General features: G+C 35.9%; 2 protein-coding genes across 2 annotated transcripts in view; both read left to right on the top strand.

Annotated features, from left to right (window-relative positions):
• Positions 1 to 26,233, top strand: part of LOC145687168 (uncharacterized) — a 185,487-nt gene that overhangs the window by 101,946 nt on the left and 57,308 nt on the right. The window lies entirely within an intron of this gene.
• Pka-C1 (Protein kinase, cAMP-dependent, catalytic subunit 1) overlaps positions 12,969 to 26,233 on the top strand; it is a 561,997-nt gene continuing 548,732 nt past the window's right edge. The window contains exon 1 of the mRNA XM_081761579.1: positions 12,969 to 13,146. The gene's annotated coding sequence lies outside the window, so the exon portion shown is untranslated. The remainder of the gene's footprint in view (positions 13,147 to 26,233) is intronic.

The raw sequence follows: 26,233 nt of genomic DNA, 5'->3' as shown, positions 1-26,233 counted from the left end.
GACGGAAATTTTAGCTTTTTTATTTTATTTTTTAAAAGTTATTTTCCTGTTCAAATACCACTTCCATTTCCCTGTAGTGGATTGTACAATTAATAAAATGCATTTACAACAAGGAGTACTTGTGAATCCTACGTTGAATTCAGGTTGGCTGCCGTGATTGGAGTTCTTGCCTGCAAGTGTATGCTATGCAACTACCATATATCAAATGTCGTTTTGATTGCCTAACAATCTTATCAAGATCCTAGAAGTTATGTGTCTTGATATAGCTATGTGTTTCACTGGTTACCAACCTGTCAGGCAATATATATATATATATATATATATATATATATATATATATATATATATATATATATATATATATATATATGTCCGCTCACAAACACGTGAACTGCCTTCCAGAGACTAAGTCCAAAATAACGACCCTATATCCTTACGAATTACCTTTAGATGTGAATGATTTTCTTTCATTTTTGCCACTGTCAGGAGTGGAATTTTAACAATAATATTGCAGCATGGGTATAAAAATCTCGTTGTACAAAAATTAACAAAATAGCTACAACATATGAAGTGATGGGAAGTTTAAGTCGCAGATTTAATATATTGTTCATATTTTTAATCTAGAACGATTTAGAAGTCGGTGGAAATAGGGAAAATATAACTACAAATGTAATATAATGATTAGCCATCTACTTTACGCGTTTTGTTAATGGTTTCACTATCAATTCGAGTGGCTCCAAAACATGCCTTTGTCCGATTATATTCCTTGGAGGCAAAACTAGGGAGACATCTACATACACACACACACACACACCCACACCCACACACACATATATATATATATATATATATATATATATATATATATATATATATATATATAAATCCTCGATATCAGCAGGGCAAAAGGCGCAAGAATATTTGAAAACATTTTGCTACTTTCTGATGTAACACGAGATTCATGCGACCTGTCTTTTGCACAGGAGGTTAAAAACAATCTTGTATTTGTTCCTTAAAGAGTTAGAGATCTTAAGAATCAAAGTAAAATCACATTTCCTTGCAATGTCGGTATCACAACCTTCACGCCACAGTAAAGTCATCTTATGTTAGACTGTGATACTGTGTTAGACTCTTGAAGTGTGGTTCTCGATCTAATTTCTATCACAACCACCATTTTATCACATCCTCTTGCCAGCGACCCCCTTATAATTTCAGGTTTGTAATAAGCTCGTGTGGGATTTTTAATGTACCTATTGCGGAGATCTCACGATATCCATCTATATCTGTAATAGTGGAATCCATTTCTTGTATATAGTGGATACAGTAATTTCCCTAAAAGGAATCGATTAAAGCTAAATTCGGTCAGTTCATTCATATTACAAATATCGAATGCGATCCGTCATACTGTTTCGAAAGGGAGATCGTTTGAAAATTTTGAAACTTCATCACTCCCTTCATTTTGAGTCGTATGATAAGAAAATAAATTGATTTCCAATTTTAGATTTAAAAAAAAAAAAAAAATCTTGGGCAGTTGCTAAAGAAGTTGTTGGGTACTTTAAATGACTTGATAATGAGCATCACGAAGATTGAACCGGATATTGCCGCATTAGTGAAATCACTCCATGCTCAGGTATCGCACTAGATTTCAATTTTAATTGTGTTTCAATATGCAGAAGTTTTGTTGCATTTGTATTATTCTGGTATTTCAATATGCAGTTCATATCAGTTTCACATCGTTCTTCTTTCATTTAAATTGATCTCTAAACAACTTAACACCTGTTGAAAATATTTAGTAGGGCCTAGACCTACTTTTTGTTGTTCTTAGCATTATGTATGAAAATAAATATATGTCTATCAGAACAAAATTCAAAATAACTTTATAAAATATTTTCCGGTATTAGACTATAATTATTTTTATCTCTTCCGCTTATCTTCGCTACCCCCTTAGGCGTCTCGTCGACCCCAAAGTTGAGAAACTGCGTGTCAGAATATACTTCTAGAGAAAATAAACCAACCTTTGAATACATTTTGCTGTGTATAATGTGAGTTACTTTTCATTCTTCCTTTTTTTTTAATATTGGCTCTTAAAACGATTAAAAAAAAACATATAAAAATTTCTGCAATTTGTGTTGGTAAAGTCATTCAGCTAGTAACTTTATAATAAGTATTCAAAATAAATATATGAACACGAGAAGAAGAACCTTTAAAATTATATATATATATATATATATATATATATATATATATATATATATATATATATATATATATATATATATATATATATATATATATATATATGTTACTTATATCCTTAGCGCGTGGGATCCCTAGACTTTGTGGTTGATAAATACCGTTAATATATGATGTCTGTCATTTACTCTCACATTCTTCATTCCTCCCTTATCATCACCGTCTTCTTCAACCAGTGCATAATCGTGGGATGTTAAAAAAAATATCTGCTTTATTTTAAAATTTAACCTAAACAGACGATTTAAACTAAATTTCGTAACAATACTTCCTTCTGTCAGGAAGAGATGCTGATATTTTATTATGTGAAAATTATGCTTAGGGAATAAATTTGTGTGCCAAGTTTGGTCAGTTTCTGATAAAAAGTAAGGCAGATAAAGTTAATTGTTTATTTAACAATGATGTCCTCCAACAATGAAACTAACAACAATATGTGAAATCGACATGGACCGTTCCCTAGGTATTTCAATCGTAAATGGGTGTTCCAAGTTTGGTCAGCTTCTGGTAGAAAGTATGGCAGATAAAGTTGATTGTTTATTTATCAATGGTGGCCTCAGACAATGAAACTAACAACAATATGTGAAATTGGCATGTGCTCTTCCCTACATATTTCAATCGTAAATGGGTGTGCTAAGTTTGATCAGATTCTACTAGAAAATATGGAAGATAAATTTGATTATTTTTAAATGCTGGCCTCCAACAATGAAACTAGCAACAATATGTGTAATTCACATGTACTATCCCTAAACACTTCAATCAAAAATCGGTGTGCCAAGTTTGGTTAGTTTGTGGTAGAAAGTATGACAGATAAAGTTGATTGTTTATTTAACAATTGTGAGCACCAACAATGAAACTAACAACAATATGTGCAATCGACATGTACTGTTCCTTAGGTATTTCAATCGTAAATGGGTGTTCCAAGTTTGGTCAGTTTCTGGTAGAAAGTGTGGCAGATAAAGTTGATTGTTCATTTATCAATGGTGACCTCAAATAATAAAACTAACAACAATATGTGAAATTGGCATGTGCTGTTCCCTACATATTTCAATCGTAAATGGGTGTGTTAAGTTTGCTCAGATTCTGCTAGAAAATATGAAAGATAAAGTTGATTGTTTATTTAACAATGGTGACCTCCAACAATGAAACTAACAACAATATGTGAAATCAGCATGTACCATTCCCTAGATTTCGTAATGTCTATTATCCAGACGGTATCCGTTTTTGCTTAGTTTTTGAATTACTCGTTTTAGTTTTGATTGTTTTAATTTTATTAGTTGAATGTGTTAACATTGGTGACGGTGGCGCCATCGCCTGTGTTCCACACAAACTATTTGGACGTTAAAAATAACCTTAAATTAATAGCACCCAACTACCACAAAAAGATATAATTCTTCTAAAAGCATCCCATCATAGAATTTTAGTACCATAAATTTATGTATATATTTACGTCACTTTGTGTTTAATAACGATTCCCTTTGCTCCGCCGACATTTTGCACATTTGCTTCTTGTTCCTTTTGTTTTCTGAGGTAGGAATGTTGGACTAAAATCCACAATTGCATTCATGTTTAACTTAAGAGCTTTATTTATTTAATTATCTCAGACTGATGTATTTACAATACATTTCTTATATTACACAACATAATGAAATGCATGTTCCTTTATGAATCCAAACGATAATTTTCAACCCTAGGATCATCCGAACTTAAATTTGTAAAATTATTTCACGAATTATTTTATATCCTTTTACTGTCGTGAAATTATTTGACGCGACACTTATATGTATAGGGTGTTTCAAAACAACACCGACAACGTTTGGGAGGTGATTCCTGACACCAAGATAAGACAAAAAGACCTCATCCTGGGTGCACAAATACTTCCTTTCGGAGTTATAGGCTGCCGAAAACATGAAAAGAAATGAATTTTAAAGGTCCATAGCTCTAAAACTAAGGGACCTCTCGTAGTCGGGTCAAGACTTCACTTAGGAACTAATATGTGTCCTATCCAAATATTCAAGTCTCAGAATCCTGTGATACTTCCACAACATTTTTTATGTAGGTAGTTGAAGAGTACGTCAAGTTACAGATGGTGATCAGAAAAATGGAAACACCTGAACGAAATTGCAACTTACCAGATTAATATGGTGTCGGGCCACCTTTCGCCTTCAGAACAGCCTTGATGCGACGCGGGATGGAGGCATATAGGTCGTGAATGGTAGCAAGTGGAATTTTACACCATTCCTCGTGCAGGACATCGGCCAGTTCTGTGAGAGAGGATGGAGGTGGAAATCGTCGCCGGAGTCGTGTTTCCAAGACGAACCACAAATGTTCAATTATGTTAAGATCTGGGGATTGGGCGGGCCAGGGGAGTTGTTGAACTTCATCCCGATGTTCCTCAAACCACGCTACAACAACGCCAGCTGTGTGAATGGGTGCATTATCATCCTGGAAAATGACGTCATTGTCCGGGAACAACATCCGGACCATAGGAGGCAAGTGGTCTCCTAAAATTGCGACATAATCTTTGACAGTGATTCGTCCGCTAAGTGTGACCACAGGACCCAATGAAAACCATGATATGGCGGCCCACAGCATCACCGAGCCGCCGCCATGTTTCACAGTTGGGCGGAGACACTGCAGATCATAAGCTTCTTTGGGCGTTCTCCACACATAAACACGGCCCGTGGTTGGGAATAGGGTGAAGGATGACTCATCCGACCATATCCCACGTTTCCAGTCCTCAACGGTCCAAGCTGCATGGTCGCGGCACCATTTGCGGCGTGCGAAAGCGTTATGGTCCCTGATGAGCGGTTTGGCCCGTGCAACATGACCCCGTAAGTTCATGTCATGTAATTCGCGGCGGACTGTGATTGTCGAAACAGGGTGGGGGAGGTGCTGATTGAGTTCCTCCGTCACTTGCTCCGCAGTTGCATGACGGTTCTGCGTAACAATGCACTTTAATACCCGGCGTGACCTGTCACTCATGATTTTCTTCCGCCCACTGTTCCGCTTCCCCGATGTGGTTTTCCCGTGTGTTGTGTAGGCCGTCATCACCTTCGACACTGTCCCACGCGACACACCTAACACAGTAGCCACTGCCGTCACACTCACTCCACATAACCGCGCACAAACAATTTTCCCTCTTTGAAAATCTGAGAGGTCTCCCATTTTACACTACCTCCGTCTGCTGCAGCCACTGGACACTGCTGTTCCACTGCGCCTGACGTAGTATGGAGACCGACCTAACACACCACCACCAGCGATCCGGCGCTGCGGGCGCCACGACACCACTGCCGACCCATACATCTGACGTGTTTCCAACTACAGGTGTTTCCATTTTTCTGATCACCATCTGTATATGACCGTAGCCAAACCACCTCTATAAAAAATTGCTTCGCGAGTACCTTAGGATTCTGAAACATGTATTTTTGGATAGCGCATCTACTAGTTCCTAAATGAAGTCTTGACCCGACTACGGTAGGCCTCATAGTTTTGGAACTATGGACGTTTAAAGTTCATTTTTTTCATGCTTTCGGCAGCCTATAAATCCGAAAGGAAGCATTTGTGCACCCAGGTCAATCTGTACATTTGTCTTCTTTTGGGCTCAGGAGTCACCTCCTAAATGTTGTCGGTGTTGTTTTGAAACACCCTGTATATCGTGTCAAATACTTTCACGACAGAAAAAGGATGTTAAAGAATTCATGAAATAATTTCTCAAATTCAAGTTCGGATATTAAATGGTTGGAATTTGTCGTTTGTGCATTTCATTAAGTTGTGCAATATAATATATATATATATATATATATATATACACACACGTATATATATATATATATATATATATATATATATATATATATATATATATATATATATATATATATATATATATATGAAATAAATAAATATAGCTGTTAAGTTAAACATGAATGCAACTGTGGAATGTTCCTACTATTTTTAATGGTCTTCCACTACTTTTATCTGTTTAACTTGTTTGTTGTTTGTTCTCGTAAGGGTCAAAGCCTTATTTTCTTTTTGGCTTAAACAGATGCCTAGTTACAACACCAGAGAGGGAGCGTGGGGACGATCCTCTCCGTAGCTACACATGCTCCCTCGAGTGTTTCCCCGAGGGTCGCGGTGGCTCAGTGGTAGAGCGTTCTCCTCTGGTGCATCGGATTCCTGGTTCAATCCCAGCTCGCGCCAAGTGAACTTTGTGGTGGACAAACACCGTGTGCGTGGGTTTCCTCGAGTTTCTTCCGTTTTGTCCCAGTTTGTTCATTACACCATTTCATTAATTTCTCATCATCACCGTCTCCTTTAGCCTAGCCGGCATAAACGTGGGACGTAAAACTGGAAGATTTCTTTTTTTACATGAACTTATTCAACAAGTTCATGTAAAAGTATAAGGTTTGAAATATGATTTTGGTTTGTTTTGAGTTTTACGTCCCGTTCAGTAGCGAGGCTATATGAGACATGGACCTACTGATTAACGTGGAATCCGAACCACATGAGCTCCCGCCGGGAATCGAACCCGGGTCCCAAGGTTTGAAATATGAGTCTTGTGACAAGATTAAAAATAACGGTCGAAATGGTTGTCAACTCATTCATTCATCGGTATAATTAACGTACAAGGTGATTAAAACAGCTTTCTGAACAACCAATTTCTAGGCCGAACTGCTATCCAAAATTGTTTTTTTTTTTTTTTTTTGGATTGTTTTTAGTGATGATTGACAGGGAGGTGGTAGGTTACATATTTCGTTTTTCACTACTTCATATGGATGGAGTAGGTCAGGGGTCGTGGGTCAAGATTTGATGAGTGAGTCAGTGGGTGGGTCGTCTGTCAAGAGGACTGAACCACTGCAACATAACAACCACGGTGACCAACTGTCCCACTCTGACCCACCAATCCACTCTGCTCAGTGCCTTTTTTGAATCATCTTTTGAACACTGGCGAATTTATCTACGTTTTACTTTCAAGGCCGCCATTTTTCTTTCTTTTTCATTTGTTTCTACTTATTTACCTGAGATGAGTATATTTAAGTGAAAAAGAATTTCAAGCACTTTTGGATATTTATATTTGTATCTGCAATAATATAAATAGGACTACTAGGTTTTCAAGACAGTCGAATTTTCCTTTTTTTTTTCCCCTTTACGTCGGCCTACTTTACCTAGATTTCAGATTCAAATTTCATCCTATTTTCCACCAAAAAGTATCTGTAATTCAACAAAGAAATAAGTATATGTGATAATTAAATTTAAAATAATATATGATAACTGAATGAATTATATTTAATATGATCCATGACAAACACTTTACCATTTTATATCGTAAAAGTCAGATCCACCGGTATTGTCACTGAGCGGTGTTTGAGCGATTGACCGTAGAAACTCAAATTCCGATTAGTGATTTCACAGCCTTGTTTTATTACAAGTGTAAACTCATTAAGCAGTGGAGAAGAGGGCGTGGATCATGGGCCTTGAGTTACGGTGGGTGGTGTGTCAGTGTGTCATGGGTCATTGACCCACACCATATTTCTAATTGGTGAGGGAAGGATGTCAATTCACCTTCACTTTTATTACCCAGAAAACAAAAGGAATTTGTAATATATAAAGGTTTATATATACTATAAGTAAAATACGCATATCGCAAGAAACTGTCCTTATTTGATTTTTTTTTTTCATACTTCATTTGATTCTTCCCTGAACAAACAAGAACATTACATCATATGATGACCAGCCGAACTCATTCGATAGGAGATCAAAGTTAGCATTGTGGTCCCGCGTAGAGTAGGTTGCTAATGTTCTCGTCTTTAGTACAAGCGGTCCAGAGGTTTGATACCTGGTGGCGTCACTCGGTCGAAACACTGCAAAAGCTTTTTCAGGTCAGCCATCTTGCGTTAACTTTTCCTGGTTCTTCCTTATTCCCACTAGGGAAATGCCGGGATGGCAACTAACATACAAGTCCTAAGCCGCTTCCTCTTTTTCCCAGTCCTCTCCTCCTTCCCTTTCCTCGGATAGTGTGATCGCCGAGGGACGTTATCCCTCATACTCTACGGGCTAACATGGCCATAGATGCCGAAAACCCAGAAATCTAATTCTTAACTAAACTTGGCATTCTGGTAGAATTTGATCTCGTATCGGGCTTTAAATTCCTGAGTTATGTGTAGTCAAATTTCTTAATCAATACGTTGGAATAACAAAAACTTAATAAATACTATTTAGATAACAATTAAAGGTCAGTTTGGACAGGAAAAATATAAAGATAAAAGGAAAGACGATTATTCTTATACAATTATGCGTATTTCACTGCTCTTCTGTTCAACACTGACCTCTAATTAGCAATATTTATCACCCTTTTATTATGTTCAATTAGTTAAATCTTTCCGAACTTTGATTGTGCATAACTTAGGAACCAAAAACCTGCACACCATAAGCACTCCAACCACTTATATAGTAGCCCAAGGTTTGTCATCACGCCGAGTTTGATCCTGATCGCATGAGTTCCGTTAATTTCTTTCTTTTATTATTATTATTATTATTATTATTATTATTATTATTATTATTATTATTATTATTATTATTATTATTATTATTTGAAAGTATCACACAAAATTCCACCATCCATAACTCGGAAACTGACAGCCTGCACAATATACTGTTTACTCTGCCTGTATACTCAGTTAAGATCTACCACAGTGTGATTCTTGATTCCGATCGGTTAAGTTTAGTGTATGTTTGCTTTCCTTTCTTCGAAAATACGACGCAATTTGACTGCATGTAACTTTGGAACCAAAAGCATTCACAATACACTTACATATAACTCTTTTATATAACAGATTACTTATACAACTCTCTTTCAAACTCGGGGCCGCGGTGGCTCAGTGGTAGAGCATTCACCTCTGGTGCTAGGGGTCTCGGGTTCAAACCCTGCTCCCGCCAAGTGAACTTTGTGGTGGACAAACACCGTGTGCGTGGGTTTTCGCGGGGTTCTCCCGTTTCCTCCCACTTTCTTCATTCCACCATTTCATTCATTTCTCATCATCACCGTCTCCTTTAGCCTAACCGGCATAACTGTGGGACGTAAAACTCAAAAATTTCATTTCATTTCATTTTCTCTTTCAAACTCTTATATAACAGATCAGAATGTACCACAATGCCAAGTTTGATTTAAGTCCGATGAGTTTGGTGTATGCTTTTTTTTTTTTTTAATATAACGGAATATTTGACCATTCATAACTCGGAAACCGAAAGCGTACACAATAAAATATTCTATACAGTTATATAGCCAAATAGAGTCTAGCACCATGTCAAGTTTGATTTTGATGTTTTAAAATTTATTTCTGTTTTCAACAATTTAACCATCCGTCATTAGAAAAGTATTTTGACAAGACACCTTTATTGAACCAAAGAGATCAGGTCAAGAATTGCCGTAGTCAAAGAAGCATTCAAGAAGAATGTCGCTCTTAAATGGCAGGCTTAATATTGAACTAAGGAAGAAGTTGGTCAAGAGCTAGGTTTGGAGTATTCGACTGTATGGTTAGGAGACTTGGACATTGCGGAAGTTAGAGAAGAAATATTTAGAGAGCTTCGAAATGTAATGTTGGAGGAAGATGGATAAGATAAAATGGACAAAGTTACAAATGACGATGTTTTAAGACTGGAAGAAGATAAGAGGACGATTTTAGCAAGCACCTTTGTTAGAAAGGCCAATTAGATTTGATATATCTGGCGAAGGAATTAACTGTGTCGGCAGTATAATTATGAATCTCAGCTACAGCGATAACTATGGATTTGAAACAAATATTGGACCTTTTCGATTATTTATACATGTCAACTCCTTCGCACCATCCTAGGGGTGATAATGGAGGTTGAATGTAGATTTTAATGGTATAGGGGTTGTAGCCAATCAACATAGGGACTCCGAAAACTATAGGTTCGATACTAATATCGGTTGATTTTGATTATTTTTTTGCATGTCGCTATTCCCTCCCTCCAGGGTATTAATGGGGCTGAACTTGAGTTAAACTGCAAAGTGAGTATCGCTATTCATCTCAACGACCCTCAAAATAATTGACTCGACACTAAATTAGTATTGGTCGTTTTCGATCATTGTATATGTTACCTAATTCCATTCACCCTAGGTTTGCTAGGAATCTTACCAATTCTCTAGACTGAGCTTGAACATAAGTATAATCAGAACTGCCACCAATCAACTTAGGGACCCGAAAACTATGGATTCGACACCAATATTGGTCATTTTCAATTATTTTTACATGATACAATTTTTTTACACTAGAGTACTAACACGGGAGGGTCCCACAAGTTGTCGCTAAAATCTGATTGCCACATAACACATCTGATAGGACATCATGGGAAATGAAAATGCTATGTGGCAATCAGATTTTAGCGACAAGTTGTGGGGCCCTCCCGTGTAAGGAGATTGAGCTTGAAATTAAACGATATCCGGAATGTCACTCTTTATATAAACGACCCCGAAAACTATGGATCGACACTAATATTGGTCGTTTATTATCATTTTCATGCCTGTTCCTCTCACTCCCCCTTGAAGTGCTAAAGAATCTTACCCCCACTGGAGGACTTAAACGGCATCAGGACTAACACCAATTAATTTGGCGACGCTGGAAACTAAGGATTCGACACTAATATAAGTCGTTTTCGATGTTTTTACATATTACCATTTCACCCCCACGGGTGCTAAAGAAGGCTTAAATCGGACTGAAGCAGTATCGAGAGTGTCACTGTTTATCTGAGTGACCCTGAAAACTATAGATTCGATACTTATGACGGTCGTTTTCGTTCATTTCTATACGTCTCCCCGTCCCCTTTCCCTAAGAGTGATAGAGGTCCTACCCCAACTGGGAGCTGACCTTGGACATAAAGCTCACCTAAATTGTCACCAATTAACTTAGGGACCGAAAACTACGGATTCAAAATTAATATCGGCCATTTTCAATTATTTTACGTCACCAGCCCCCCTCTTAAGAGTACTGATAGGGTCTGAATTTGGATTTAAACGGTATTAAAAATGAAATATTTAAGTTTAACGTACCACGGTTATGTCGGTTAGGCTAAAGGAGACGGTGATAATGAGAAATGAGTGAAATGGTGGAATGAAGAAAGTGGGAGCAACGGGAGAACCCCGAGAAAACCCACGAGCACGGTGTTTTAAACAGTATGGGGAATGTCACTGTTCATCTCAGTGACCCCGAAAATTACACATTCGACACTAATATGGGTCGTTTTTCGATCTTTTAAGACGTCTTTCCTTCCTAGTCTCCCCTAGGTGCGCTAGGGTGCCTTACACCGACAGTACCCTTTTCCAGAGGAAATGCAATATGTGTACTAAGTTGGTTAAAATTGCTCCATGCGTTCTATAGAGTTATGCTGAAACATACACGCAAACACCACACACACACACACACACACACACATATATATATATATATATATATATATATATATATATATATATATATATATATATATATATATAAAATTCCATAATTATATCAGTTAAGCTAAATCAGATAGATGCTTAACGAATGACTATGGAATAATTGGTAGTATGCGAATGTGGGAGGAAACGAGAGGAGCTCAAGAAAACCCACGGAAAAGACGTTGAATATCACAAACTCACATGACTTGGGATACAACTGGAGACCCTGTACTAGAGGTGATTGCCTTGGGGTTTTGATAGGGTTGATTTTTGAGTTTAATGCCCCTTTCAGCAGCGAGGCTATATAAGAGGGGACCTACTGATTAACGGGGAATCATAACCACTTGAGCTTCCGTCGTGATTCGAACTGGGGTCTCCCACTCAAAAGGCGCGTACACTAACCTCTTAGCCACGAACCTCAGTTCTGGAGTTTTGTTTGTATATTTGGAGTAACTTTCCCTCTTCAACGCCGATGTTATACGACACATAAACACACAGGTTACGTGAATCTAAGCTACTTGCAGTACTACCTAGTATCGAACCCGATTCGTTCCCGCCAAAGACAAGAATGGCAATCCATCAGCCACGACAGAGCTCACCATAAGAGTATAAACACATTAGGAGATACCACATATCGAACCTGATTCTTCCGCGTCAGAGAGAAGAATAGTAATCATTCAGCCACGATAGAGCTCATCATAAAAGCATAAACATATCTACAGACAGCATTCTCATATACACACGAAATATTAAATAATGCGTGACTCCACCTGACGTGAAAACATCCAAAATGTCAAATCTATTCTGATTTTACTCGTGTTTGTCCTTGAGAATTAGATTTAAAAGAAAAGAAAGAAAAAAAGAACTTCCTAATGATTACTTTTTCTCCCTCTATTGTGTTTGAGTTAAGCTCCCATCATAAACGTTTTTGTGGTCGATTGTTGCAGAGCAGATTCAGATTTGTAGCTCCATGCTCCGCAACCTATCTAATTACCCTTCTCCTCATCCAAGGTTGCTTAACGAATTGTGAAACGATTTATTCATATACACTTTTCAGTAGTCAAAATGTTCGCTTACCGTGAACAAAATGTTACAAGGCTATCTGAAGCTTTAGTTCAAGTTCAGCATCCATTTATTGCATGTTAATAGTATAAATCATCTAGGAATCGAACTCTAGACCCTGGGATGAACACAGCGGCTATCCTCCGTGCGGGGCCGCGTTGCTTAGAGCTCCGTTCGGCTCAACTCGGCCTGGCAATCGGAATCGAGAGTGTAGATCTGAGCGCAGCTGGTATCGCTAGCTCGTAGTCTCTGTGTGAACAATTCTGAAGCTTGCAGCGTGAGACTGAAAAGTGCATTATAGTTACCGAGTGAAAGCAAGCAGGGATAATTATATCTTGTCCAAAAGGTAGCTTAATAAGCTCGTGGATCTGGTCTACAAGGTAAGAATTTTACCCACTCTTATCTTCAGTCACACATGCACACCCGTGCACGTTCTACATACGACCAAAGGTTTACGCGCATCCACCCCCCATTGGCAGGTAGTGAGTGTTGGAGGGACCGCCTCCGTAAGTAATGTACGCCCCTTCTCCGGTGATGATTTTACGTGTTTTTGCTCGTGGAAACTCATGAAATAAAAAGATCCTCTGCAAGCTAGTGTTGATGCTATACGAATTGAGCGATCCATATCAGGGAATATTGATTGGATATTAAGACACAAGTCACCCCTTACATGCTTGCTATGATCTACTCTTAGTTCGTCTCGGAATCATCTCACATGTTTCTTATGTTATCTGTATTTTTTAAATACATGTTAAAATATAAATCGCCTGAAATAATGACACTGCTCTGTGGCATACACGTGTTTATAAATAGATTAAAAATGTTTAACCTTACGGTTTATGCTTGCATCATATTTATAATATGTGCATAATTTGTAAAAAAAAAAAAAAAAAAAAAAAAAGAAAAAAAAATCGGATTTTGGGTAACTTTTTTTACATTGTGATATCTGTAAACACTACCAGTATGTTGGGCTTTTTCCACATATGAACACATATATACCTTAACACGAATACAGAAATGGCCTTCACATGGCGGAAATTACATAATATACAACTTTTTACAATATATATATATATAAAAGAGATAATTGCTCGTAAAATAGTAGATGTAAGTTTAATCTACAGGATCTTCAGAACTTGAATTAAGGATATTAAGGATAAAATCTCACGTCTTTATGGGGTTATATATATATATATATATATATATATATATATATATATATATATATATCTGTGTGTGTGTGTGGTATAAAAATGTCCCTTCAATTTCATTTTGTACCTCTTTTATATATATAGAAAAAGAAAGCAACGAGATGTATGCATGCTAATCACGCAAATCTTTTCTTCCTAAAAAATAAGTAAAAAAAAAAGAAAATAGAGAAAGTAATGACGACACACTTATGTAATTGACGCCTTATAGTATTGTTTCGTGTACACACACCGCCTGCAGTTAAAAAATACTTAACAGGGAGTGTGTTGGGGAGATCTGTGTGTGAATGTGTTGTATTACGTTTGTTAGGACATATATATCTGACTGTCACATACGAAGAATCGCTCACTGTACCTTACTACACTAGTCAGAGGAGTTAGGAATTCATTTTCAGGTCCCTGTCACAAATCTTGCACGAAAAGTTCACCAACCATTAAAGCGAAAAACAAAAATAATATTACATAACGTTATCTCCTTTTTCTTCTACCTTTTTTTTTTGTTGTTTTATGTGTTGAAGTAACTATAGAATGCCAGGGGTAAAAAAAGAAAAAAAAAACATAGTAACACGAACAAAATATGTGGAACAAGGAGTTCTTTTAAAACATTTTACATTTCTGCTTTATGTTGCAAATATATACGTAAAAAATGCTTTAACAACATCTGAAACACTTTTTTCTAATAATAGCACTGTTCATTATGATGATCTACAAAAATATAGATCCATCTTTAAACTGGGGTACAGCTTCTGTCTGTAAATAAAAATATAGGAATAGAAAGACGTTGTTATAAAACTTACTTTTACTATAGAGTAGTAAGAAAATTACATAATCCTTGAATAAGTACAATAGAAACACCTCCAAAATCAAACAGGTGTTGCATATGTCTTCTTAGCTTGCATGTAATTCCATTGGTGCCAAATACCTACATGACTTATTTTCGCTGTACATTCACAAGAAGAACACAAACATTATTACTCTGGGTATGTGCGACATATTAATCAAGAACTTATGCGCTGGTAATCTTTCACATCAGTCGCGGCAATGCACAAAAACAAATCTGCTAATTAGTGACGTCAGCTGACGTTTTATTCCTGCATTCTTCTTGGTATATAGATTACTGCTTTATGCAGTTAAAGTATTTCATTTGATATGGACTACATTGTGTCGTGTAAAACGAAATGATTTAGTAATTTATTTGTGAGTGCAGTGATACTTGATTTGGACTAATCGAACAAATGATACAATGAAATATGTCTAGTGAAAAATGTGCGAATCAATTTTATCGATAAAAATGCGTGAATTCATTTCATCAATAAAAATGTGTGAATCAATTTTGTCAATCGAAAATCGGTGAATACATTTTATCAATCAAAAATGCACGAATCCATTTTATCAATAAAAATTAGTGAATCCATTTTATCAATCAAAATGTGTGGATCCATTGTACCAACCAATACGCATGAATCTATTTTATAATAAAAAAATGTGGAATCCAGTTAACAATAAAAGTATGTAAATCCATTTTATCAATAAAAAACAATGTGACTCCCTTTTATCATAAAGGCATAATATTAGTCAGATTAGGATTCAATATCCTTCAGATTCTTTAAGTTGGCAAAGGTGCTTTTAGCATCTACATTCCGACCCAAAACAGTACATTCATATTGTTTTTTTGTTTTTTTCTTCAAAACCGTTCAAAATCAAAAATAATATATTAACTCAATTTTATTTTAACCATTCTCCCATTTTCAACATAAATTTTACAACCTGACGTTCAAACGTTAATCTAAACAAACAAAAAACATTATAGGATCGTTGTATGATGTTCAAAATTTTCAAGACGAGATTTCAATATTCTTTAAAGGTTCTCTGGTATTATGTTGTGTAATTTCATGAGGAAGTTGAGGACATGATCAACAAAATGATCATGAGCTCAAAATTGTAAATGCAGAATGTAATGTACCTGATAAGCTTTGAAGAATATAGGGTCATGTTCGTACTTAACGTTTCAAAGAACTTGAACTAAATATTAAGAGTTGAATTCCTTGTATTAATTAATATTCCAACAGTGAAAGAGAGCAATCCGTTTTAACATTTTATAATGATTTTCCGGTAAAAAAAAAAAAAAAAAATTGCAAACGTTACATTTCAAATTGTTCACTGAAAGTAAGGGAAGCCACGCTATGTCGTTCACATAGATTCACGTCAGTAACTGCTAGAGTACAGTTGTCAATGTCAAAATATGGTCAGCTAATGGATAGGTTTCAAATATGTTTTTGATTCATGTCACGCTTCATAGAACGCTCATAACATCGCTATACACTATTTTCATTTTTTATTATAATTTAATTATAGTACTACAAGACTATATGAATTATAATAGTATAAGATTGCGTATAGTATTATCCAGCGGCGGTTCTTGAGGGAAGCCATATAGGTAAAAATGAAACGTCTATCACTTCAAAGTATGAGAAGGACAATTCTCTAATAATATAATATTAATCTACTAGAATTGGTGCTTTAGGTGAGCTTTCCCTTAGTTTGAACCTATAAAACTTACATTTTATCTATGTAAATTCCCTCAGGAGCCACCACTGGTATTGTCTAAGTATCGCCAGTTGACTGGTACAGCTTGTCTCAAAATTAATTTTTGCTTATCATTAAAGGTTTCAAGCTAAACATAAAATGTACCTTATAAAGTTTAGACTTACAGCCCATCTGATTGATATAAATTCACTTCCAAAATTCTAAAAGTACGCAACGCACCCCCAAAGAGCTGCACGACACATCAGTGTATCATGACACACCGGTTGGGATTCCTGAACTAATGCAAGCATACCTTTTGTCAATAGCACCCAGATAAATTGACTTATTTGGAATATTTTCGGTACCTTATAGGAAATTACACACTCTATACTTCAATGGATGTTATACTGAAGCTGATCCATTTGTTCTAATGTATTATGATGCTTTTAAAGTTAAATTGGCACCATTTTATTCTTTCGTCATAAGTGAAAAGAAGTAGCGTGTTCCGTTTCACATTGTGGGTCTACGTTAAATTCCAAAAATATAAAGACGTAATATTAAAGCTGGAAGTGATAGGTTTATCAGTTTCAATTTTAGAACGGTAAAGGTAATGTCAAATATGAAACCTGTTCTTCAAACGCTGGGCCCATATCGAAAACAGTATCTCGTTCTGTTATCAGTTTTTGCTATACGGGAATAAATATAGAAACTAGAAGTTGTAGTAGATTAATACCAGTTGTGGTTTTAGTAGATATATAAAAGTGAATGTGATATATATTCTTGCAACGCTGGATCCATGTGAGAAAATGTCTTCTCAATACTTCTTACCGTTTTTGTTCTGATTCTTGTCGACAGACCGAAGGACGGACGGACAGGCAGACAGACATAGCCATTCCATAAGGCTACCTGTACCTAGGCGCGCAGCGAGAATTGTTGTTGTTGTTGTTGTTAGGAGGGGCCTAATACTAAAAGCTACTAAGTCTATGTAGCATTGAATGAGTACTATTCTGCACCCGTAAAACGATAAGTAGGTGGAAAATACTTCCACCTATATTTTCGGAAATAAATGATAGAAATGGATTTTTTTATAAGAGAAAAATGCAGATGAAGTGTAAGATCAAATTTTCATGCTACATCAATCATTTTCCTATTAAACAATTATAGTTTTATTGAGAAAGTGTACGAGTGCATGCTGAGTTGAGAAGTCTTTTCGGGGGCTCCAGACCCCGTGAACCCACCACGTGGGTGCATCCATGCTCTTACCTATGCATAGCATAGTTTGGAAGTCTTAAAGGTCAGAACAGACCATTCTAAACCTAAGAAAGAATTACGGAACAGAATGGCAAAATCTTTGGATATACTATTTACAGCTAATAAATGCATTATAGACCATGTAAAATTCATAATCTTTTAGGATGCTATGTTCTGCATATTTAACTTCGTTTTGCCGTCCACCTATTATGTAAGATAGTAAAAATGACCCAAATTTAATTAAGATCCCCAAGAAACAACATGTAGTGGATTATATACTGTATTAGTGTTTGCACATTTGTTTAGCACTGTCCGTACACTATCTTATATTTTCATGAGCAGATTCGCGTTTATGTGGACTGTGACACACATTGATCATATATTTTCAGATAGAAAAGAGAATAACCTGGAGAATCGGTTGCGTGAATTGGTCACCATGTTATTTTTCGAACGTAAATTATGTGTGAGTGTTATGCACCAAGTGTGGCAGGAAATATCTTTTTTTTTTTTCCTTAATTCTAATCGACTCTCAAATTTTTAGACTGATGATAGTGACTGTCAACCTAGCTATAAAATAATAGAAACACTTCATATTCATTGCACGTTGAATATTGTTTGCTGATTAAAATTTTACGTCCCACATAAAAGCCTTACGAATTGAGGAAAACGATGGGAAATGACAGAAAATTACTCGTAATTGATCAGTGAAATTATGAGAAACACTTATAGTGTAAGCTGTGCTCAAATCTATAACAACCACGTCCTCTGATAGCAATACTAGCTTTAAATACCGATTTATATAGGATATTACTGCTGTGAAAGACATACGCCCACTAGGTTTGAGCTTCACACATAATTTTTGGTTAGGTTGTACTATCTAATACTCATTACATAATCATTTGGATGATTACGCATGGGCTAGATGAATGGGACACTTTCATTAACATCGACTAATGTTGTCTAAATGTTATGTTCTGGTATGTGCATGAACTGTAAAAATCTCGTATTTCCGCGAGCATTTCCTGTACATCAGTTAAAGCACGAAATTTCAGGCGTGTTATACGCTCGTTATATGGAAATAAATTTATAAATGTTATTCCCTGTCCTCCGTTGTGCTTTTGAACTCTTCATGCATCTATATATCATGAAGCCCTGTAAGCTGATCAGCACGAGACAGGGACCGGCCAGATTATTCGGACAAAGCAAAAATCACCATTTAATAGCTCCTACATAGTATAGCATCTCTATACTGGTTACAAAATGGCTTGCAGTATTATAATTCTATAAATTTTTTAACTTCCAAAACCAGAATCTTTGATTACAAGTTGCCACTATATTTGATTACTGATGTTCACTTATCAATTTTGAACATCCATTTGTTTTACTTTCGGTGTGACTAGTGTTGTAAAATTTCCGGAAATTTTGAAACTATTGGTAAAAAACATTTTTCCCGGAAAATTTCGAAAAAAATGGAAAATAACAAAAATCTTTGTTATAGGTTAATTGTACTAGCAATAGAGTCGTTTTATTTTCGAACACGTAAAAAATGTAAGTTGAAAAATTTCAATATTGCGAATATTTAAAAAAGAAGCATTCGAACATAACATTGTGGTAATTATTCTTGAAACTTAATAGTCTTCACTCATTTTCTTTATGTGCTTTTTAGTCGTTTATTCGTGGTTGGGCATTAATTACAGAACTTTTACAGTTTCATGCACATATACTATCATGAAGCGTTTCTGTTGCAATAAATAGGGGCTCTTGAATGAAACTGAGTTGTTAATGTGCTCTTTGATCTGCTGAAATTTTGTTAATTTTAACCAAATTACTTCTTCAAAGAGAGAGCAGTCGGCAAATTTCACTAATACTCATGTACTAAGACATATGGTTACTATGATTTAATATTCTAATATAGACAGACTTTTTTTTTTAATAAACTTTATGTACAAAATTTTATACGTAAACAACAACTTGTTTTCTAGTGCCACAAATTATCTATAAGGTGAAAGTGACTATAATTGTAACTTAACAACTCTTGAACCACAAGATCGACCTCGATAAAATTTTCAACATAAATGAGGTTCCGGCCTGCGACGCTTTCATCATTTCACTTTGAAGGTTCCACTTGGAGGATTGAAGGGGGGATTTATATTGAAAATGAACGATATTAGTGTTGAATCCATAGTTTTCGGGGACGCTGAGATAAACAGTAACACTTCCGATGCCGCTTAGATAAAAATTCAGGCCCGCAACTTCGGGGGGAGAGGAGATGCAAAAGAATTATTGAAAATAGCCGATATTAGTGTCAAATACATGGTTGTCGGGGTCGCTGAGGTGAACAGTGACACTTCCGATGCCGTTGAAATCAAAATTCATCCCCGCAACTTGAAGGCAGGGAGATAGATAAAAACGATCGAAAATGACCGATATTACTATCGAATCCATTGGTTTTGGGGTCGCTAAGATGAACAGTAACACGTACGGCGCTGTTTAAATCCAAATTCAGCACCGTAACTTGGAGTAGGGAGAAGGGGTAGATATATAAAAACGATCAAAAATGGCGGATACTAGTGTCGAATCCATAGTTTTCGAAGTCGCTGAGATGAACAGTGACGCTTCCGATGCCGTTTAAATCCAAATTCAGCTTCTATTAATACTGCTGGAGGGAGAGGGTGACATGTAAAAGTAATCGAAAATGACCGATATTAGTTCGAATTCATAGTTTTTAGAGTCCATAAGTTCATTGGTGACAATTTTGGTGCCCTTTATGTCCAAAATGAAACATTTTTCCCGTGCAAAGAAGGGTATTCTGCTAGTCTTTAATAATAACGAACGCAAATTTCAAATGCTAAATTATTTAATATATTTCTCGCCGCTCAAATTTACGTACTTGTACAGTGTATGTATGTATGTGTAAATAAGATCACCTCTCTTTTGGAGTTGTTCGAAAAATGTACAAATAATAAAGAGGGATTTTTACCAAAAATCAGCAAACTATAAAGTAAAATTAAAGCCTGTTGCTTTAAGTATTATTCTGCTAGCGAAATACATTATATATATGCTGCAGACACATTATAGCAAGTAAGATTAGCATCAGGAGAAGAAATAGTTTTTAAATTATAATTTCCGATTTTTGCCAATATTTCCGAGCAAAAGATTTTTTCTAATGGGCTCAAAGTTTCCGGAAGTTTTACACAGCACAAGGAAGATACTATCTACATAGGATTAATTTTTGATTTTAACATACTGTCATTAACTAAAATGATTTTGGACCGGTTATTTTAACACGTCCCTTTCATAAGATTGCTTAAGATAATTTAAATGTGTCTATATTAATTAATCTAACTAGGATTATATTTTAGTATTTTTTGTGGGCATAACTATTTTCTATCATGGTGCTAACTTTAAAGGAGTGCTGCACATATATTTGTTGCTATAAATTTTCCCTATTCTAATACAAGAAACGTAATAGTTTTCATTTTAAAACGATAATGTAGTAAAATATTCTAAAATTTCAATTTTTCCCAAGTTTTCCGTTTTTTCCAAGCTCGGGAAAAAACGATTTAAAAAATTTTAACCCAAAATTTCCGTTTTTTTTTTCAAGCCTTTACAACACTAGGTGTGACACTGTTCAACGAAATTATGTATATTGAATAGAACACACTAAACTATCTTATAAATCACTCACATATTTACGGTGAAGTGATGGAATGGGTCATGGGTCACCGGGTCATTTGGGTCATGATTTTTGTCCAGGTCAGCGGGTCATTTGGGTCATGACTTCACCGGGTCATCCGGGTTTGGTCTCGCTTCTCAGATCCGATCTGACTTGGAGACCCAGTCAGACCCGGTGGCACAAACAAATTCGGTTACTCTAATAGACCCGGAAACTCAGACAGACCCAGTGATCAAAACAGACCAGGTAACTCCGAAACAGCCGAAATATCGTATTTACAGCATTGCTAGAGTTTTATAATTGATTAACGATGTGCACTGCTTGACCTCGAACATTCATTTTGTTTGATTCTCGGTGTGACATTTCTTGTTCAAGATACGATGTTTTGAATATTTAAAATATTTCATGTTTATTCGTTTTCGCATGCGTGGTTTTTCAACATAGCTTGTACAAAAAATAACTAACAAGACACAGTTTGGGCTCAGCGGTGTCTTCTATATCTAAAGGACATGTTTTACAGCTCGATTTCTCATACGAAGAGCATATTGGTTATATTTTTCTGTGATTCTAACGGGTTGATAAACCTTGTAATTATCTTTCAGTGCAATGTTTGCTACACACAGACGCAAACAACAAACGGGGATATTTATTGAAAAGGCGATGCGAGAGGAGAAAATGATGTTTCTTAGTATTGCAACAGTGGCCTCATATCCTAATCTCCACATGTATGAAGACGTTTCATCTCCAGGTTACTCCGGGTCATGGGCCTATCTAGATCACACCGGGTCTATTTGGTCACCGAGTCACTGTGCATGATGGGTCTGTATGAGTCACTGGGCCTGGTAGATCATGGGTCAGACTACCTTTGGGAAGGTCACAGATCACAAAGTCCATGACTCATTCCATCACTAATGGTGTTGAAACAATATCAAGGGAATAACATAGACTTGTAGTTATTAGTTACCTTGTTTATTGTTGAACGATTTATTATTGTGGGGCACCGAATGCAGTTAAGAACGGCAATGACTTATTTCTTGGAAGATAGACGGTTGAAACGAGTCCACTGTATTTAGAAAATTTATATTTCTTAGCATAATTCCAGAAACAATCGTGAGCCATATTATATATATATATATAGGGAAAATCCACCTGAAGTCATACAACTAAAACAATACTTCTTCTTAACTATAGGGGAGCGTTTATGAAGAACTAGGAAAACAGATTGTTCCGTATAGGATAACTGCTTTTGTTATGTAGGTTCCTATTTTTAAAAAAATCCTAATATGTTATGACTCACGGCTGTTTGTGTTAAGAAAGAAATATGTATTTTCGAAGTAGTAATTTATACTATATAGATGCATGAAGGGTTGAAAGATACAATGGAGAACGGAATATATACTCTCTCTCTCTCTCTCCCTCTCTCTCTCTCTCTCTCTCTCTCTCTCTCTCTATATATATATATATATATATATATATATATATATATATATATATATATATGTGTGTGTGTGTGTGTGTGTGTTCATATATTAAATGTATATCTAGCCTGGGATTCCATATTTTAACAGATGTAGAGGTAATATTTGTGGAGATAATATATTATCACAGGTCATGCAGATATCAAAACATAGCATCCAGACAATATTAACAATTCACGAAAGTATCCCATTTTTTTACCTGATGCATAACCATGCTAAGGATTATATAATGACTACTATATAGTACATGCGTGAAACTGCACACTGAGGAAAAATGTATATGGCGTACGTAAAAACTTAGGCTTCATACGTAAATCCTGTAGTTTTTGGACTTAACGTAGAACCTATGTAACATCTTGCAGCAAACATAGAGCTGAAAAAGTATGCTTTATACTTACTTTCCGTATAAGTGATCCGAATAAACATACTTTTGGTTCGAAAGAAAGAACTGTATGTAGGTGGTCAGGATCTCACATACATGTGGACGGATATAATATATAGCTGATGTATGTAACATACGTATACGTATGTAATATACGGAACAGTGTTAGATGTTAGACATCTTGTAGCAGCATGATGCAACATCTAAGTTAGAAAAAGGAGTACGTATGTAGCATTTGGATAACGTATGTTCCGTATAGATTTCCGTAGTAAACATAAGGATTACGAACATTAGTACAATATATATTGTATACACACCTCCGGATTCTTCTCAGTGCAGACTAGTAGGCGTATGTATATATTCATTAGTCTGCAATGCTAGGCTAACAAGCGCAGGGCGTGTTACTCACGGATTTGAACACAGTTTTTTTTTTTTTTTATTTACAGTTTCACTTATCAATTACGAGTAACTGTCATTCATCTGACATCGCCTTCTTCAACCTGATTTTCATCTGGAGGCGAACCCGAAATCACATGTACTACGTCTATGTAGTGTCACTACGTCTATGTAATGTCTGTGACAAACATCTTGGCATTTCAGCTAAACGAATAAAACGCAAGCTCTGACACGACGTTTCCAAACGGTAAGGGGTGTGGCTATGGCTAAGCAGACGAACTACAGCGCGATCAGGTGACAGGGGATAGACGTGTTTGAGTACAAAATAAACGTGGCAATACCGCTGGCCTCTCATTTGCTAGCAGTATTTAAAGGGAACTTGGAGCGCCGCCTTCAAATGCTTAGATGTTTGTCACACCGTTTAAAAACATGTACGGTGCCAGAAAAGAGAGGCATAAAGTGGTTCAGAGAGTGAATCTGATAAAGGTTAGTCTTGGTCATGATACAAGTTCAGAAATAAGGTTTTCTCTTCTTGTCTACTAAATTTTGTAGACATCTCGGCTCGTTAAGAATTATTTCTCGACTGTCTCGATTATCGAAAAAACTTTTGTAATACCATTTTGTAAATTTTAGCTCAAATGTATACCCTGATGTTCTCTTCATTTCATCTAGAAGTTATCAGAATTCTTTCGCGCCACAAGCGGCCCTTGAAAGAAGGACATAGGAACGTTTAAACCATATTATTGAAGTATATTTTGTAAGGACTTGCTCTACAAAATATCGTTGATAGATACTCTTCATTGTGTTCGTACGAATCTTTTCATCAATTTATAGTTTTTATCTTGAATGATGTGACATTGAAATAGTGTTTGAGATCTCAGTTTTGGGTGAACTTCAGTTGCTCACGAGTCTCGTCTCGTCTCGAACTGTAATGTTTTTCCTCTCGTCTCGAATTTGAAAACGTAGTTCTCGTAACGTTTTCGAGAGGAGAATCAAGACGAGATGAGATATTTTTTTTTATCTCGTGGGCGACATTAAGAAACATATTTGAAGTCTATGCGTTAAAAGTATACAGGGAGTTACCTAAACGTGTCAATATTTCGAGAACACATTCCCCGCATCGAAATTAGGAGAAACAATCATATGGACCCATGCTAAAAAGTGGATATTTTCGGAATTATAGGGTGCCGGAAACGTGAAAAGTGAAATTTAAAGGTCCACAGTTGCACTACTGTAGGACCTATCGTAGTCGGGTCAAGACATCACTGAGGAACTAGTATGTGGACTATTAAAATATCAAACTTTCAGAGCCTCCGGTACTTGACAATCATATTTAGAGAGGCTGTTAGGGAGTACTTGATCCCTCTCCACCTACTTCTAAAAATTGGCGTGCAAGTACTGCAACATTTTTAAACATGGATATTTGGATGATTCATATACCAGTTCCTCAGTGATGTCTTGACGCAATTATGATAAGCCCCATTGTAGTGGAGTTATGAACTTCTAAAGTTCACTTATTTTACGTTTTCGGCACTCAATATCTAGGAAACTATCAACTTTTTAGCACAGGTCCATATGAACTTTTTTTTTCTTATTTTGATGTGAGGGATCTGTTCCCAAAATATTGTGACGAATTTATGTAACATACTGTGCCATAGTGAACTGTATATCATTTAGGATGCACGGCGTTGGGATTCCAACCCAAGACCAAACGATAACGCTAACCGTTTAACTGTACTGCTCGTTGAGAAACTATATGTAGTCGCTGTAGATATGAAAGTTTTTTTTTTTAACCATGTATTTTTTTTCTACTTTTTGTTGGAAACGTGTTTAGCTTTGCTTTGTTTTGTTCTGCTTGTTTTAAACACATTTTACTTCTGAACAAGTCATAATGAATATATATATATATATATATATATATATATATATATATATATATATATATATATATATATATATTACAGGGTTGTAGCCAAGTGGATCGTTTAGTCTTGGCAACATGGAGGTATTCAGCAATTACTTTCGCCACATAAAATATTCATTTTCAACGATAAACATAATAGAACACTCAAAATTGAAATACAGGTCATCTAAAAGAAACAAAAAAAAAGTAAATGCACAGTATGCAATTGCAGAAAGATATAATATCATTGCCCTGTGTGGCGTAAGTGAAGTAGTCGCAAATAAAAATGGTAATAAAATGTAGCTTCTACGTGACCAGAAGGATTTTCACTCTACACAGCATAATGTCTTCTTCGGGATCTTACCTCCAGAAAGAAAAAAAAAACATTAACGAGTATTTTTATTATTATTATTATTCTGGTCTACAATAATAGAGCTTGGGAAAGAGACATATTAACGTATAATATTAAACTGGAGGAATTACGAACTTATCAAGTCGAAGTCACGAACTTGCAACTTAATATTTCACCGAATTCAAGGCCAAGCCAATTTTTTTCGACTTACTGTTCAGTTTGCATACAACATTATTTATAGCTTTGGCCAATAAAGGTTACTGTTGTTACTTGCAGGGTCTGGATGATTGAACTT

This window comes from Thermobia domestica, chromosome 6 (assembly GCF_964235325.1).
Source record: "Thermobia domestica chromosome 6, izTheDome1.hap1.1, whole genome shotgun sequence".
Taxonomy (NCBI): Eukaryota; Metazoa; Arthropoda; class Insecta; order Zygentoma; family Lepismatidae; genus Thermobia; species Thermobia domestica.
Note: the sequence above shows the minus strand (reverse complement) of the source record. Positions and strands in the feature narration are given on the sequence as shown.